The sequence below is a fragment of the Rhinoderma darwinii genome, unplaced genomic scaffold, assembly GCF_050947455.1.
Source record: "Rhinoderma darwinii isolate aRhiDar2 unplaced genomic scaffold, aRhiDar2.hap1 Scaffold_518, whole genome shotgun sequence".
Taxonomy (NCBI): domain Eukaryota; kingdom Metazoa; phylum Chordata; class Amphibia; order Anura; family Rhinodermatidae; genus Rhinoderma; species Rhinoderma darwinii.
The window spans coordinates 53,658-71,102 of NW_027464066.1; the positions used below are offsets into that span (position 1 = coordinate 53,658).

A 17,445-nucleotide genomic window follows, 5' to 3' on the forward strand; every position below is an offset into this window, starting at 1 on the left:
AACTGCCACTTTACACCATCAATAAAAGCTTTAACCATTAAAATACGTCCTGGTAAGATTTCTTGAATAAAATCAATTAAAACGTTTCCCTTAAAAAGAATGGCGACCCCTGCTGATCTGGACTCGTTGGATCCAGACCAGACGGATGGACCATACTTCCAATCCTTTTTGTAATTTTCATATCTCATTGTATGGGGAATGCCGCACTCCTGCAGGAAAAATACAGAGGCTGCCAGGCAAGATAAAAAATTGAAGAGAGCAACCCTTCTCACTTTTGACTTGGCGCCCCTCACGTTGAGGGAGATTCCCATGAGCTCAGACATCGTGGAGAGTTAAAGCAAAATTCTGATTTTAAAATAATAAATAATAGGCGTACTTAAAATCAGATTGCTCCTCCACCAGCAATACCCGAAACCTCACTTGAACTCATGGCCCCGCCCTCATCCGACTCAACTGAAAAGAGGGACGAGGCAGGAGAAGAACTACTGTCGCTGAGAGCTGAGCCAGCAACACTCACCTCGTACACGGGGAGCCCAGACTCGCACAGCCTCACCTGGGTCTCTCTCGGTTGACCGACTGGGTCCATGTCTGGTGGGTCCCCCAAGGGCCCCGCCTCTCCCCCCTGGGCCCGTGAAGGCCGGTCTAGAGGGGGAGGTTGTGCGCATGGCGGGGTGTCCGATAATACGGAGGGAGCAGTGCCCGTCCTCCTCACCAGTGCAGGCGAGGAGGGGGTCCCAGGAGGAGCCACATCTTTCCGCACGGACGTATCCATCTGCTCCTCCCCTGTCTCCCTCCTACTGGCACGTTCTTGCTTCCCCTTTTTACGGGGACCCACCTGTACCCAGTCTTCTCCTTCCGAGTCGGTCTCTAGAGACCCAGGATTAGGAGCAGGCCCGGCACCGCCTGAGCAACCAGCCGTCTGGGATGCCACAGGTTCATCGATGGCCTGCTCCTTTTCTGCCTTCCTCTTGGCCTGCCGTTTTTCCTTGGCGCTGGGCTCATTTTTATCCCCTGAGGTCGCTGGCTGAGAGGCACCTGTTTTGGCTTCGGCTAGCCGTACTCTTGAAGCCCAGGTACCTCTCTGCTCTTTCGCCGCAACAGCTTGTTCTCCTCCTTGAGGACGGGACTGCTCTGCTGGTGGAGCACGTGGGGGCACCTCGGGTTGCTCATCTTCTTCGCCTCGGTACCTATGTGGACAAGCATAATAAAGATGACCAGTTTTTTGACAAAAATTGCATTTTTTCTCTTCTGTACATTCTCTCATTGTGTGTTGTTTACTTCCACAGTTCCTGCAGGTGACATCGCAGTTAAAACTGGTATGTCCATAGGTACCGCAGGCCCTGCAGAAGTTTGGCATTCCTGAGAAATAGAGGTCGCCATTCACATTCCCAAGTTTAAAACGAGCAGGTGGTAGCTTCGTTTCTTGGGTGGAGGGGTCCTTTATTAGCGTAACAATAAATTTCCATTTGACGGTCCACACACCGCACTCGTTCATAACTCTCCCCAGCAGCTTAACGTTCTTAAAGTATGCAGCAAGAAACGCCGCCACTTCCTGATCTTTCACGTATGGGGAATACATTTTAATCACTACGAGTTTGGTTACTTCAAAAGCGTGTTCAATTACCTGGACTCCCAAGGCCATGAGTTCACCTTGTTGCCTCTCAGCTTTTCCCATGGCATCACGGAGGATTCCTTCTCCCATAAAAGTCACGTCGTACACTCCACGCCTTGGGTAGTCCTGGATCGCCAAAATCTCGTTCTTGTGGACCGCCAACCGCTTTTCCAAAATATCGTGGACAAGGAACTTGAGACCACGAGGACCGCCTCCACCCTCTGCCAAGATAAATCTTGCAGTATTCCGCAACCGGGCGTATACCGGCACCGCATCAGGTCCGCCTGCCATTTGCGTGGCCAGGTCGGTACCGCACAGCTTGCGCTGCGCCCTTTGGGTTCAAGGAGACACACCAAAGGGCTGGGGGGGGATCGCAACTCGTTGCTCAGGACTAAGCCTCTCTCCCAAATAGCAGCACGGGGGTGAAGTCCAGGCGAACCTGGACGATCCCCCGAGGCCGAGAGAGAGGGTACCTGAGCACCTTCTGACTAAAAACCTCCTGTATAAATACACTTGGTCTTAGCCAAAAGGCCGAGAAGCGATAACCCGAACGGGCCGCGCGTTGACCGAGCCTGCCCAATACTGCTGTTCACCCCTTGCAGCGATTCAGCCTACTCCTAGGCAATTCCATGGGGCCCTGCAGGCTCACACACACTCACAGCTACTAAGCGGGAGGTGAATAAAGGCCGGAGAGGAAGCAAGACAGGATTTGCTTCTTTTGCTTGCACCACAATGCAGTGCTGAAAGAGGAGGAATCGACATAAAAACGCCTTCCTGGCAACGCCCAAATGCCCTCCTGCCGTGCAAACACTGGCAGCAGCAGCAGCAGCAGCAGCAGTAAGTGCATGCCCACTGCCACCCCTTCTCCTTTCACACCTTGTATCAGCTTTAATCCAGTCCAGTGCTGCCTGCTGAGCAGCACTGACCAACACTGCCTGGGCCCAGGCTTTTATCTCTGAGGCCCCATTATGATGTCAGAAAGCTGGCTCTGGCTCCTGAGGTCTCCACTATGACACGTGCAAAGTTCCGTCTGAACTTTATATAAGACGGTGCGGCTCAGTCAGTCACTCAGTGTTGCCTGAGAGGGCAACACTGCAACAGCCGGCCCCCAGGCTGTCTTTTTTTTGCACAGCTAGTTGCCTCCAGGAGGCCACAAGAGGGAGACAAGGGACTGCAAAATGGAAAATAGGCATCCACCAACTTTACAGACAACTTGTTCTCCTTGCTCCTACAACCTCCATCCTTGCACAGTTTGTTATTCTTCCAGGTAACATTGTAACAAATCCAAATTGCTGCTCTCTTTGTAGGCAAGCAAGGGTTTGTTGCAACTGCAATTCTTACTTCTTCTTGAAATGTAGGGACCACAGTACATTCCATCACATCCATCTAGTGTACACAGGTAGGTCCATTGTGACGGGCGGGCGGGCGGGCTGGCTGCTTTAATGGCTGTTTGCTGTTCCCCTACTCCACTCCACTATTTGACTATGGTGCTGCATCAATCAGTGGCTGGCTCAGGTGCAGCTCTTTAACCTACCTAGGAGGGAGGGCGGAGAGAAGACAAGGAAGGTGAATGAGCTGTTCCAATGTGAAATGCCGGAAACACAGAAACACAGACGACACAAAACAAGAGGTGGCAATGTATTAATTAATTGCATTTAATAAATTAGCTCATTATCACACATGACTGTACAAATGCATTGTCCAACAGGTGTTGAAATAATGGGATTAAAAGGGGAGATCCCATCCGAAAGACAAAAACAATGGCAAACACAAAAAGCACTTTTGGAATCTGATTTTAGTAAACACATAGGAAAGGGTGCACCGGTCCTGGAAATACTGCAATACCAGGTCAATGCGTGGAGTGGACAGAGCAAGCTCTATTTCCATCTCCCTGTTCTAAAAATCCATTTAATATATGGTCCCCAGATAGGGGACGTATCAGATATTAAACTGATAAGAACAGATTTTTTTTTTTTTTTTTTTTGCTTTCCCTCAGATGGGAATGAATACGATCAACCACAACCATATCCGTTCTATGACAATTTCACGAAAAAACTGTCCCATCATCATCCAGAAAACATTCTAAATATATTTTTCCAAAGGTCAACAACAAAAACAGCAACATCATTGCATAAAACATTACAGAAAAAAGAAATCATGATGAACAATCAACAATATCAATCCATTTTTTAACTTTCCACACCCCCTCTGCATCCATTTCCCCTTTTCTCTTTTTATCCCACAAAAAACAAACATACAGCTTTCCCAATGCCATTCTCACACTGTCTCTAACAGCCAGTTCTTTCCTTTTAAACACATATACATTCCTTACATCCCATAATACTTCTTTTATACATGCAAGCAACAACCACAACACTCTCTCTTTTTCTCCATTACACGCACACAACCCAAACATAAACATTTCAAAAGACAACAAACTCACCCCAGTCAACTCCTTACATAACGGTCCCATTCTCTTTATCACTTCTCTTGCATACTTACAATTCCAGAACAAATGAATAACACTCTCCCTTCCATTACAATCAGACCTTGGACACATATCACTCCTGATTAGCCCACGATTCCTCTGGAATTCTCTTACTGGTAACACTCCATGCAAACTTTGCCACACCAATTCACTCTGCTTATTTGTCAAACCATCCATTCTTACTTTCTTCCATACTTTCCCCACATCTCTTCCTCTCACCATATTTATACCGCACTCAGTCTCCGCACACTCAATCATCCTGTACACCAAACTCTTATTGCGCAACATCCTAACATCCACACCATGCAACTTATATTTCACAAGAAACTTATACATCCACACATACCATACAGGCACAACAAACGCAACTGGACTACGTAAATCTCTCGCACACCACTTCATCCGAATCAGGTAAGTCCCAAACAAATATTTACACATAACAGAATATTTTAAGTCTGCCCTAACTACTCTTAGAAGAAAAATACACATATTTACCCCAAAGAATACTTCTAAGTTAGGAAAACCCAATCCACCATTCCTCACAGATTTAATTACCACCTCCCTCCTTGCTCGCTCCATTTTTGATCCCCACAAGAAAACAAACAAAATCCTATTTAAGCTCCTCAAACACATATAATTAGGTGGAAACACAAAAGCAATATACAAGTATATTGGCAAAACAACACTCTTAATGATCAAAATCTTCCCAGTAAAAGATAAACTTCTCATCCTCCAAAAACATAATTTACTTTCCACTTTCTTCTTCACATCATCCCAACATTCTTTCCCATCTAATTTTTCTGTAAATTTCACCCCCAACACCTTAATTGGTCCATCCACAATGTTCACCCCTATATCCCCCCTCACCTTACTGCTCCCAAAACTTTTACATTCACTCTTACTCCAGTTAACACGAAAAGCAGACGCGCCACAAAAAAAGGACACTAACAGTTTCACACGTTTTATAGCACATTCAGAATCGCATAGAACGCACACATCATCCATATAGCCACTTACCTTCCACTCTCTCCCCCCACTCCCTGGAATCTGGACACCACGCACAACCTTATCTTTCCTTAACAAACACAATAATGGCTCAATCGCACAAATGAAAGCAACCGGTGACAACGGACATCCTTGACGCACACCAGAAGACACAATCACTCTCCTACCCACACACCCATTCAGTAACACACGACTATATATCCCACCATATAAACTCCTAATTCTACATACAAACTCAGCTGGAAAGCCCATTTTCAGCAACACCTTATACAAAAACTTATGAGACAACCTATCATACGCTTTTTCAAAATCCAAACTTACCAAATGCACATCTTTCTTCCTTTCCATACAATCCCACAAACAATCTCTTAACATACACACATTCTCATGTATTCTTCTCCCAGGTACCGCACAACATTGCTCATCCCCAACCACACTCTCAATCACATCACGCATCCTATTGGCTATCACTTTTGCGTAAATCTTATAATCACAATTGAGTAACGTTATCGGGCGCCAATTTTTCAATTCCTTTAACTCTCCCTTTTTCGGAATCAACACAATCACACCCGCACGCATACTTTCAGTAATTTCTTCATTCACCCACATATATTTACACAATTCTATCACATCTTTTCCAATCACATCCCACATTAACCTATAGAACTCTATAGGGAGTCCATCTTCCCCTGGTGTCTTATTCACAGCCATACTATTTATTACCTTCCATACTTCATCCATAGTCACATCCTTCATAACACATTCTTTCTCAACATCACTCAAATTTTTATCCATCCCATTCAACACCTCACTCTCCAAAGTATCATCCCTCCATTTTTCTGCATACAACTCTTCATAGAACTTTGCCACTTCCTCACTCACATCATCACCACTCACCTCACTACCATCCTCCCCAATCAACACATTCATACTTTGTTTTTTACCAAACACTTTTTTGAAAAAAAAACCGTGTACATTTCTCATCATATTCCATTCTCTCCAATTTTGCTCTAAAAATAACACTCTTACCTCTCTCAAACATAAATTCATTAACCTCTCTTTTGATAACTAATATATCCTCACTCACATCAGAACCTTCATCCCTTAACTTATATAATAAACTCAACTGAGCATTCAACCTCACATACTTTTCCCTCTTAATCGCAGCAAATTTATACCCAACATTTTTGAAAAACGATCTTGTCTTCATTTTAACCCAATCCCACCACCTACAGATATCAGTAAAATCACTTTTCTTCCTTACCCAACATGCATACCGATTTGCATATTCCCGCCTCACATCCTCACTTTCCAACAGACTCACATTTAATTTCCATAAACCCCGCCCATACACACCCTTTGCATCCACATCCACCTCACATATTACACACTCATGGTCTGAAAACAAAACCCCATGCTGTTTATAACTTAAAGAAATAACATTTTGCGAAACAAAGCAATAATCCAACCTACTATGAATTCTCCCCCTATCAGCATGATAGGTATTTAAATTCGGGTCTATTTTACATAACTTTTGCATATCTGATAAATTAAAATCACTAACTAAATCCAAAAATGTTTTCCCTGATATGTCAACATTACACTTAGTGAGATCACAATTTAGATCACCAACTAAAATTACAGGCATTCTCCCTGGAATGAAAAACTTAATTTTTTCAAATAAAACATTTCTTTCTACTTTATTTGTTGGAGCATATATATTAATTAAACATAACTGTACATTTTTGTACTCAAAGATAACTAAAATGCATCTACCTTGTTCTATAACAGTATAACTAACTAAAGATACTTCCCTCCCTTTAAACAAAACTCCCACCCCATCATTTTTATTTAACACACTGCCTGACCATACCATACTTCCATGCACCCATTCATCACTTCCAATTGACTCACACAAACCACATTCCTGCAAACAAAAAATAGAAGCACTTTCCTGTGCCAGGAACTCTAGAATAGCAGCTCGTCTATTTTTACTCTTGAAGACTCTGACGTTTTGAGACACTATCCTGAAGCCCATATTCAACTAAAAACTTCTAGCTCATGGAGAGCAACATAAAAAGAAAATACATAAAAGTACAACAGAATACATTTTTGCACATAGGACTAAAAATAACACAAATTTCTCTTCCCAGAGGTCTCCTCTTCCTTGCATAATGTGAAGACCACAGGTGAGTGAAACACATCACTTATCCCTAAACTGCAGGGCATACTGTGTCAGCGTCCATAGGGTCAATCTCCAGCACCTGAAAAGGGTTGCTTGTTTCCACACCTTCCTTCTCACTCTTCTCAGTGCGTCTTTTTTTACAGGATTTTTCCCTGCGAATCAAGAAGGTTTGACTGTCTTCCTCAGAGCTTTTATCCCCACCACCCTCCCTTTGACTCTTTATAGTCTCTGACTCAGATGGATATTCCTCTATGTTACATGGGTCAGATGCATGAACAGAGCTGGTGAACTCCTCAATCACTTCCTCCAAACTTCTCAAAGGAGGTAAAAGCGGGGGCAGGGCACTCACCACAGGTGTTTGTGTAGTAGTCTCATCACCCCTCCTTACCTCTTCACTGGCTGGGCCTCTTACCACACTTGCAAATGATCTCCTTTGCGTTGCACTGTGTTCCCGCCGCTCCACTTCTCTTTGCTGAGCCTCCTCCGCCCTCTTCTGATTCTGCTCCTTCTGTGCAGCTGCATTGGGGCAATCTCTAAATAAATGGTCAGTTTTACCACAGATATCACAGGCACGTGGAGTAGGACACTCATTAGCTGTGTGCCCCTCCTGCTTACAGTTCCTGCAGCAACTTCCTTTAGTGCAAACATCCTGTGTATGACCAAAAAGAAAACAATTTCTGCAGTACTTTGGCTGCCCAGGGTACATTATGAAACCCCTCTGGCCTGCCACAGAGAAACTCGCAGGTGGGTGCATAAAACCTCCTAAGTAATTAGGGTCCTGCTTTAACTTCACTCTGAACTTGTATTTGCAGTTGAAAATACCCATGCAATTCACCTGGGGTACTCCATCTCTAACATACTGACAGTAGTTAAGGAGAAAATTTACAAGTACCTCCATCTTGGTGTAGGGATTGTAGACATGCACCGTGATAACAATTTCATTCAATCCGAACAACGGCGTACATTTTATACCTTGCATCATGGGGTCATCCTTGTTACTGCGCAGCCATTCATAGACGTTTATGCAAATTTCTTCATTTATGAAGGTAACGTCGTACACACCTGTTTTCCAGAAGTCCTGAACAGCAAAAATCAGATTTCTCTGCACACCAGCTTTACCTTCAATGATCTTTTCAATCATAAAACGGAGGTTGTTCTTCTGATGGTCCTTGGGATCCACTTCCATCCGGATGGTATTCTTCAGCCCAGCCATTCTTCAATAAGACACTGTCGGTAAAAACCACAGAAAATTAGACAGCAGCTCCTGCAAAGGAAACTGCTGGATCACTCCAGGACTCGCACCCTGACTACTACACTTGGTCGTAGCCAAAAGGCCGAGAAGCGATAACCCGAACGGGCCGCGCGTTGACCGAGCCTGCCTAATACTGCTGTTCACCCCTTGCAGCGATTCAGCCTACTCCTAGGCAATTCCATGGGGCCCTGCAGGCTCACACACACTCACAGCTACTAAGCGGGAGGTGAATAAAGGCCGGAGAGGAAGCAAGACAAGATTTGCTTCTTTTGCTTGCACCACAATGCAGTGCTGAAAGAGGAGGAATCGACATAAAAACGCCTTCCTGGCAACGCCCAAATGCCCTCCTGCCGTGCAAACACTGGCAGCAGCAGCAGCAGCAGCAGCAGTAAGTGCATGCCCACTGCCACCCCTTCTCCTTTCACACCTTGTATCAGCTTTAATCCAGTCCAGTGCGGCCTGCTGAGCAGCACTGACCAACACTGCCTGGGCCCAGGCTTTTATCTCTGAGGCCCCATTATGATGTCAGAAAGCTGGCTCTGGCTCCTGAGGTCTCCACTATGACACGTGCAAAGTTCCGTCTGAACTTTATATAAGACGGTGCGGCTCAGTCAGTCACTCAGTGTTGCCTGAGAGGGCAACACTGCAACAGCCGGCCCCCAGGCTGTCTTTTTTTTGCACAGCTAGTTGCCTCCAGGAGGCCACAAGAGGGAGACAAGGGACTGCAAAATGGAAAATAGGCATCCACCAACTTTACAGACAACTTGTTCTCCTTGCTCCTACAACCTCCATCCTTGCACAGTTTGTTATTCTTCCAGGTAACATAGTAACAAATCCAAATTGCTGCTCTCTTTGTAGGCAAGCAAGGGTTTGTTGCAACTGCAATTCTTACTTCTTCTTGAAATGTAGGGACCACAGTACATTCCATCACATCCATCTAGTGTACACAGGTAGGTCCATTGTGACGGGCGGGCTGGCTGCTTTAATGGCTGTTTGCTGTTCCCCTACTCCACTCCACTATTTGACTATGGTGCTGCATCAATCAGTGGCTGGCTCAGGTGCAGCTCTTTAACCTACCTAGGAGGGAGGGCGGAGAGAAGACAAGGAAGGTGAATGAGCTGTTCCAATGTGAAATGCCGGAAACACAGAAACACAGACGACACAAAACAAGAGGTGGCAATGTATTAATTAATTGCATTTAATAAATTAGCTCATTATCACACATGACTGTACAAATGCATTGTCCAACAGGTGTTGAAATAATGGGATTAAAAGGGGAGATCCCTTCAGAAAGACAGAAACAATGGCAAACACAAAAAGCACTTTTGGAATCTGATTTTAGTAAACACATAAGGAAAGGGTGCACCGGTCCTGGAAATACTGCAATACCAGGTCAATGCGTGGAGTGGACAGAGCAAGCTCTATTTCCATCTCCCTGTTCTAAAAATCCATTTAATATATGGTCCCCAGATAGGGGACGTATCAGATATTAAACTGATAAGAACAGATTTTTTTTGAGTTGACTACCCCAACAAAGGAGGTAACCGTTTATTTAAAATTTTTGACAAAAAGGATTTACAAATTTTTACATTTTTACAATAAATCAATAAATACACAGGGTTTACAACAATGGTATAATAATAAATTCAAGTTATCAGATAAAATCACATAACTTATAAAAGGGCACTTGGTGGCATCAAATTATGGAACTCCATTCACTAAAAAACCATTTTCTACATAAAACAGGAGAGAGTTTTTTATCTAAAAGAAAATACTTGTGCATCTTACTTAAACAAATGGCTAAAACATCATCCACAGTTAAAACGTCATGTTTAAATAAAAGAATGTTTCTGGCCGCCCACAGTGCTGCTTTGACGCAGTTAGTGATCTTCCATGCCATCATTTTTCGGGTCTGTGTTGGGCATTCCAGACATCCATAAAAAACGCCATCGCTAGTAAATCTCTGTAGTCCTGTAATCTTCTGTGCCAAGGGGAGGATTCTTGACCACACCAATTGTGCGTAGTAGCACTGCCAGAAAAGGTGGTAGACTGTCTCATCATCTCTGCAACCTCCCCTTGGACACGCAGCCGAGTTGGTCAGTCCCCTTCGATGCTGGAATGCCCGGCATGGAAGACACTCGTGGGCACAACTCCAGGCCAGATCTTTCTGAGGATTAAAAAGATAATTAATATTTACCATTCTCCATATTTGTTTGCACTTTTGTTCACTAAAATTACTAATGGGGGCTACTAAAACATTTTCTTTTATCTTTTTTAAAACACTTTTACTATTTTGCACGTCTTCAATTCTCTTGCCTTTCAAGTTAAAAAGGTTCACAATTTTCTCTAAAATCTTGTACTGGTCAGGGAGGTTAAAAGCATACGGGGAGCTTAAAACCGTGGAGAACCATCCGTTCCTCCTCATAAAATAACCGGTGTTAAAACGGATAAAATATGACCAGTAGTGATCCTTAAAAGCAGCGTTAAGACATGCAGTAAAAAATTTGATTAAAAGAAAGGTCTTTATGTCAGGGAAATCCTTACCACCCATTAGTTTTGGCATCATCACCTTCTCTCTCCTGAGTTTTTCCATTTTGGAGTTCCATAGAAATGTAAAACAAGCTTTATTTATTTTTTTTAATAAAATATCAGGGGGAGGGAAAACCATACTCAAATATAATAAAATCGGTAAAATCACCATTTTGGTAATTAAAACTTTTCCCTCCATAGTCAGCTTTCTCAAATTCCACATACAAATCTTTTTATTAACTTTTTGTGCCACCAAGTCCCAACTGTTAAAACCATTGTTTAACTCATTGAAGGAGACCCCTAAAATCTGCACAGTCTCTGACACAGGGACTGGAATGTCCTGTAAAATCATATTGCCAATGTTTAAAATGTTACTTTTATTAAAATTGACTTTAAAACCGGAGGAGCAACAAAACTTATAGATCTGTCTTAAAGTTGTTTGCAGTGATAGGGTGTCCCTACACAGTACCGCGACATCATCCATGTACCCCACTACCTTTGCCTCTAGTCCCCCCCCCGCCCGGCAGGGGGACTCCACGTATCTGTTCGCTTTTCCTCAAGGTGCACAGTAGAGGCTCAATTGCACAAATAAAAAGTAGTGGGGACAAGGGACACCCCTGCTTCACTCCGGAATTTAAAAGGACATCCTGTGTTTTAAAACCTTTGACTAAAATCTTGCTAGTGCAGTTGTCATAAAAGGCCTTCAGAGACTGTATAAAACCTTCCGGTATACCCATTTTCTCTAAAACCTTAAAAAGATAAAAGTGTGACACTCTGTCAAAGGCTTTCTCAAAGTCGATTGTTAAAACTGCCATTTTGCCTTTCCTCTCCTTTGTGTCATTAATAACATCTTTTAAAAGGTTCAGGTTATCCCATATGCTCCTCCCGGGTATCCCACAGACCTGGTTGGAGTGAATTATTTTGTTTACGACTGCTTTTAATCTATTTGCACAAATTTTAGCCATTATCTTGTAGTCGCAATTTAGCAGTGTAATTGGTCTCCAGTTTTTAATGTCGGTTTTGTCCCCCTTTTTGTACAGCAGGGACACCTCACCTTTCTTCCAGGACCCCGGGAGGGCTTTTGTTCTAAAAACTTGTGTAAAAAGAGAGTGGAGATCCTCCTTTAAAACACCGTAAAATAGAACATAAAACTCTATGGGTATACCATCAGGACCAGGGACTTTACCTGTTTTAAAACTCTTGGTAGTTTCTAAAATTTCTTGTTCTGAAATCTCCTGTAATAAAAAGTTTTGGGAGACAGGATCTAAAACAGCATCGACCTCCTTCAATGAGTCATTCATAAAAGCATTGTCAATGTTTTTAACATTAAAAAGATCCGCATAAAACCCATGTACCTTTTTTAAAATATTTTGGGTATTTGTTTCACCTTCAATATTATCCAACAGGGTATGCTTATCATTGATTTTCTTAAAAAAATACCTGGAGCAGGTCTCGTTCTCCTCAAGATGTTTTACCTTACAGCGAAATATTATTTCCTTTCCCCTCTGCTCCAGGCACTGGGAGATCTCTTTTTTAATCTCAATGATCTCCTTGTCCACCAGCATACCCTGTTCTCTGAATTTATATTGGGTCTGCAGACGGGTATTTAAATTTGCATAAAATTTGCATTTCTCTTTTGCTTTTCTCATCCCAATCTTAATAAAAAAATCTCTTATTTTAACTTTCATTTTTTCCCACCAGGTGACGATGGGCATATTGGGATGTCTTACCCGTCTGCAGCCTTTGTAAAAGGTAATAAAATCAGCTAAAATTTGCGGATCTTCTAAAAGGGATACGTTTAATTTCCAGGCTTTTTTCGGAGTTCTTCTTTGGTTATCACATTTCACTTTAAAATACAATAACTTATGGTCAGAAAAGACGTTTGGGTTAATATCACATTTAAAAGGCAGTATTTGGTAAGAGCAGAAGATAAAATCAATCCTGGAGCTGCAGGTCACGTTGCTCCAGGTAACGCCGGCCTCTTCAGATAAATCCCTGTTACATTTTTTAAAAACATCGGTGAGTTTAAAATCAGTAACAATATCTTTTAAAATTGACGAGGTCTTGTCGTAGTTCCTGCTTACTGAATTAGAGAACCGGCGTTCCCCCTTTAAAATACAATTAAAATCACCCGCTAAAACAAGTGGTTCTGAATCATTAATAAAAAGGGGTAAAATCTCTAGCATTCTAGCTCTTTCATTTCTCTCAGGAGAACCATAAAAGTTTAAAAACTGCCATTTAATACCGTCTATAAAAGCTTTGACCATTAAAATTCTGCCTGGTAAAATTTCATAAAAACTGTCAATTAAAACGTTCCCTTTAAATAAAATGGCGACACCTGCGGCTTTAGATTCGTTATACCCGGACCACACCGAAGGTCCGAGTCTCCAATCTCTTTCATATTTTTTATAGTCCATGCGATGTGGGATGCAGCATTCCTGTAGGAAAAAAACTGACGCGGTAAGAATAGAGAGGTAATCAAACAGGGCAGCTCTTCTTGTCTTAGAATGCACGCTTCTTACATTTAAGGAAAGACCACATAACTCAGCCATGAGGAAAAGGGAGAGAGACAGTCTTTATAATCTTACCCGAGGTGGCCTCAGCAGTCCTCCGCGTCGCCAGAGACCCCACTAGGACTCTCATAACCTTCGATTCTGGAGTCCACGGAAAAAATGGAGAAGGTAGGAGAGGAACTCCCATCACTTAGCTGACCCCCTGCCAAACCTGAGGCACTGATCATGAATGGATCCCATATGGACTCCACGGGCAATATTTCGTCTGCAGGAGCTTTTTTGGCAGCGACCTCCCCTTCGATAGGGGCAGGAATTGCGCTCCCTGACGTCTCTGGGACCTCCGTCACCTCGGAGGCAGCTGTCCGTGTATCCCCCAACTGGCTAGAAGGGGGTGGACCTTTAGTTGTCACTTTCGGGGGCACGTCCAGTGGTTTCCCTGCCTTCGCCAATGCAGGTACTTCCATCGGCACCCCCGCTGCCACCTCCGAGTACGCCCTACGTCGCTTGTGTTTCGCTGCCGCTCCGCCCGGGTCCTCTGCCTCAGGTACAGGCTGACCCAGCATCTCTTGCGGACCAGTAGGATCAGCTTCATCCGAACTACCCGTCTCCCCAGTTTCCTGGGGGGGCTTTTTCGTCCGCTGATCACTGGATCGACGCTTGTTTCGTCTCTGCTCTTTTGGGTCACCTGTTTGGGGGGGTCTGCTAGAGGTATCCATCTCATCCTGGCCTTCTCCTTGGGGTTCCTCTCCTTCTGGGGGTACGATCTGGCCTGCTGGCTGCTCGGGACGCCTCGGCCGGACCTCGGGTTGTTCCGATCTGTGGGGACAAAATGCAAAAAGGTGACCAACTCGGCTGCAATATCGACACCTTTTCCCCAGAGGGCAAGTTTTGGCCTCGTGCTCAGAGCTGCCACAGTTCCTACAGGTGCTCTCGCAGGACTCATTGGTGTGACCATACTTTTGGCATTTCCTACAGAATGGAGGCATCCCTGAAAAATAAAAATCTCCTGCCATATCTCCTAATTTAAAACGTGCTGGCGGCAGCATTATCCCTCCTGTAAAATTGGCATCTCTGTAGCATGTCACTAAAAATCTCCATTTAGAGGTCCAGACCCCAACCTCATTCATCACTTTGCCAATACACTTTACCGTTTTAAAATAGGGGGATAAAAAGGACATCACATCTTTTACGTCAGCAAATGGGCAGTACATCTTAATAACAATCATTTTTGTGATGTCCAAAACATGCTCGTAAAAATCCACTCCGTCCAGTCTCGGGTCCTTTTTTACTGCATATGCCGCCAGCAGATCTTGGAATACTCCATTCTGTATAAATGTGATGTCATAGGTTCTTCTTCTTGGGTAGTCCTGCACTGCCAAAATCTCCCTCTTTTGGACATTGAAAATGCCAACAAGCACGGTCTCCACCACGAATTTCAAGCCGCAAGTCGTCGCCTTCTCCTCCGAAAGAATTACTCGCACAGTATTTTTAATCCGGGCATACGCCGGTATGTCACCTGGATTTTCATCCATGGTGAATCTTTTATTTTTTTGGAATAGTCACGCCACCCGTTGGTGACGTAACGTCTACGCAGCCTCCCCTTTTCGGCCGAAGCCTACACGGGGGTATGTGGATCGCAACTCGTTGCTCAGGACTAAGCCTCTCTCCCAAATAGCAGCACGGGGGTGAAGTCCAGGCGAACCTGGACGATCCCCCGAGGCCGAGAGAGAGGGTACCTGAGCACCTCCTAACCAAGACCAGGCAGCACTGACTACAAGTAATCAGAACTACACTTGATCTCAGCCAGAAGGCCGAGAAGCGATAACCCGAACGGGCCGCGCGTTGCCCGAGCCTGCCCGATACTGCTGTTCAGCCCTTGCAGCGATTCAGCCTACTTCTAGGCAATTCCATGGGGCCCTGCAGGCTCACACACTCACAGCTACACGGGAGGTGAATAAAGGCCGGAGAGGAAGCCAGACAGGATTTGCTTCTTTTGCTTGCACCACAATGCAGTGCTGAAAGAGGAGGAATCTACATAAAAACGCCTTCCTGGCAACGCCCAAATGCCCTGCTGCCATGCAGATAAACACTGGCAGCGGCAGCAAGTGCATGCCCACAGCCACCCCTTGTTCCTTCACACCTTGTATCAGCTGTAATCCAGTCCAGTCCAGTGCTGCCTGCTGAGCAGCACTGACCAACACTGCCTGGGCCCAGGCTTTTATCTCTGAGGCCCCATTATGATGTCAGAAAGCTGGCTCTGGCTCCTGAGGTCTCCACTATGACACGTGCAAAGTTCCGTCTGAACTTTATATAAGACGGTGCGGCTCAGTCAGTCACTCAGTGTTGCCTGAGAGGGCAACACTGCAACAGCCGGCCCCCAGGCTGTCTTTTTTTTGCACAGCTAGTTGCCTCCAGGAGGCCACAAGAGGGAGACAAGGGACTGCAAAATGGAAAATAGGCATCCACCAACTTTACAGACAACTTGTTCTCCTTGCTCCTACAACCTCCATCCTTGCACAGTTTGTTATTCTTCCAGGTAACATAGTAACAAATCCAAATTGCTGCTCTCTTTGTAGGCAAGCAAGGGTTTGTTGCAACTGCAATTCTTACTTCTTCTTGAAATGTAGGGACCACAGTACATTCCATCACATCCATCTAGTGTACACAGGTAGGTCCATTGTGACGGGCGGGCGGGCGGGCTGGCTGCTTTAATGGCTGTTTGCTGTTCCCCTACTCCACTCCACTATTTGACTATGGTGCTGCATCAATCAGTGGCTGGCTCAGGTGCAGCTCTTTAACCTACCTAGGAGGGAGGGCGGAGAGAAGACAAGGAAGGTGAATGAGCTGTTCCAATGTGAAATGCCGGAAACACAGAAACACAGACGACACAAAACAAGAGGTGGCAATGTATTAATTAATTGCATTTAATAAATTAGCTCATTATCACACATGACTGTACAAATGCATTGTCCAACAGGTGTTGAAATAATGGGATTAAAAGGGGAGATCCCATCCGAAAGACAAAAACAATGGCAAACACAAAAAGCACTTTTGGAATCTGATTTTAGTAAACACATAAGGAAAGGGTGCACCGGTCCTGGAAATACTGCAATACCAGGTCAATGCGTGGAGTGGACAGAGCAAGCTCTATTTCCATCTCCCTGTTCTAAAAATCCATTTAATATATGGTCCCCAGATAGGGGACGTATCAGATATTAAACTGATAAGAACAGATTTTTTTTTTAAGTTGACTACCCCAACTTTGGGGGTAACCGTTTATTTAAAATTTTTCAGATTTTACAATAAATCAACATTTTTCAACATTTTTACAGAGATTTCAGATTTTACAACAATGGTTAAAAAATAAATACAAATTGTCAGATTAAAATCATACAATTTATAAAAGGGCACTTGGTGGCATCATATTATAGAATTCCATTCGCTAAAAAACCATTTTCTACTTAAAACAGGAGAGAATTTTTTGTCTAAAAGATAATACTTGTGCATTTCATAAAAACAAATTCCTAAAATATCATTCACAGATAAAATTTCATGTTTGAATAAAAGAATATTCCTGGCCGCCCACAGAGCTGCTTTAACGCAGTTAGTAATCTTCCATGCCATAATTTTCTGAGTCCTTGTTGGGCACTCCAGACATCCGTAAAAAACGCCTTCACTTGTAATTCTCTTTATTCCGGTTATCTTCTTCATCAAGGGGAGGATTTTTGTCCATATCAGTTGTGAGAAATAGCATTGCCAAAAAAGATGTAAGACTGTCTCGTCATCGCGGCATCCTCCCCTTGGACACGCAGCCGAGTTGGTCAGTCCCCTTCGATGCTGGAATGCCCAGCATGGAAGACA

The 17,445-nt window shown here is 44.0% G+C and overlaps 2 non-coding genes and 1 pseudogene across 2 annotated transcripts; all 3 read right to left on the minus strand.

Moving 5' to 3' along the window:
• Positions 1-3,423: 3,423 nt before the first annotated feature.
• On the minus strand, positions 3,424-3,625 carry LOC142721796 (U2 spliceosomal RNA; annotated as a pseudogene).
• A 6,272-nt stretch (positions 3,626-9,897) lies between these two features.
• LOC142721788 (U2 spliceosomal RNA) lies at positions 9,898-10,086 on the minus strand. Its single transcript, XR_012874187.1, has one exon. It is a non-coding gene; the product is annotated as a U2 spliceosomal RNA (small nuclear RNA).
• A 6,579-nt stretch (positions 10,087-16,665) lies between these two features.
• LOC142721795 (U2 spliceosomal RNA) lies at positions 16,666-16,848 on the minus strand. The gene has a single exon (XR_012874192.1). It is a non-coding gene; the product is annotated as a U2 spliceosomal RNA (small nuclear RNA).
• Positions 16,849-17,445: the final 597 nt, after the last annotated feature.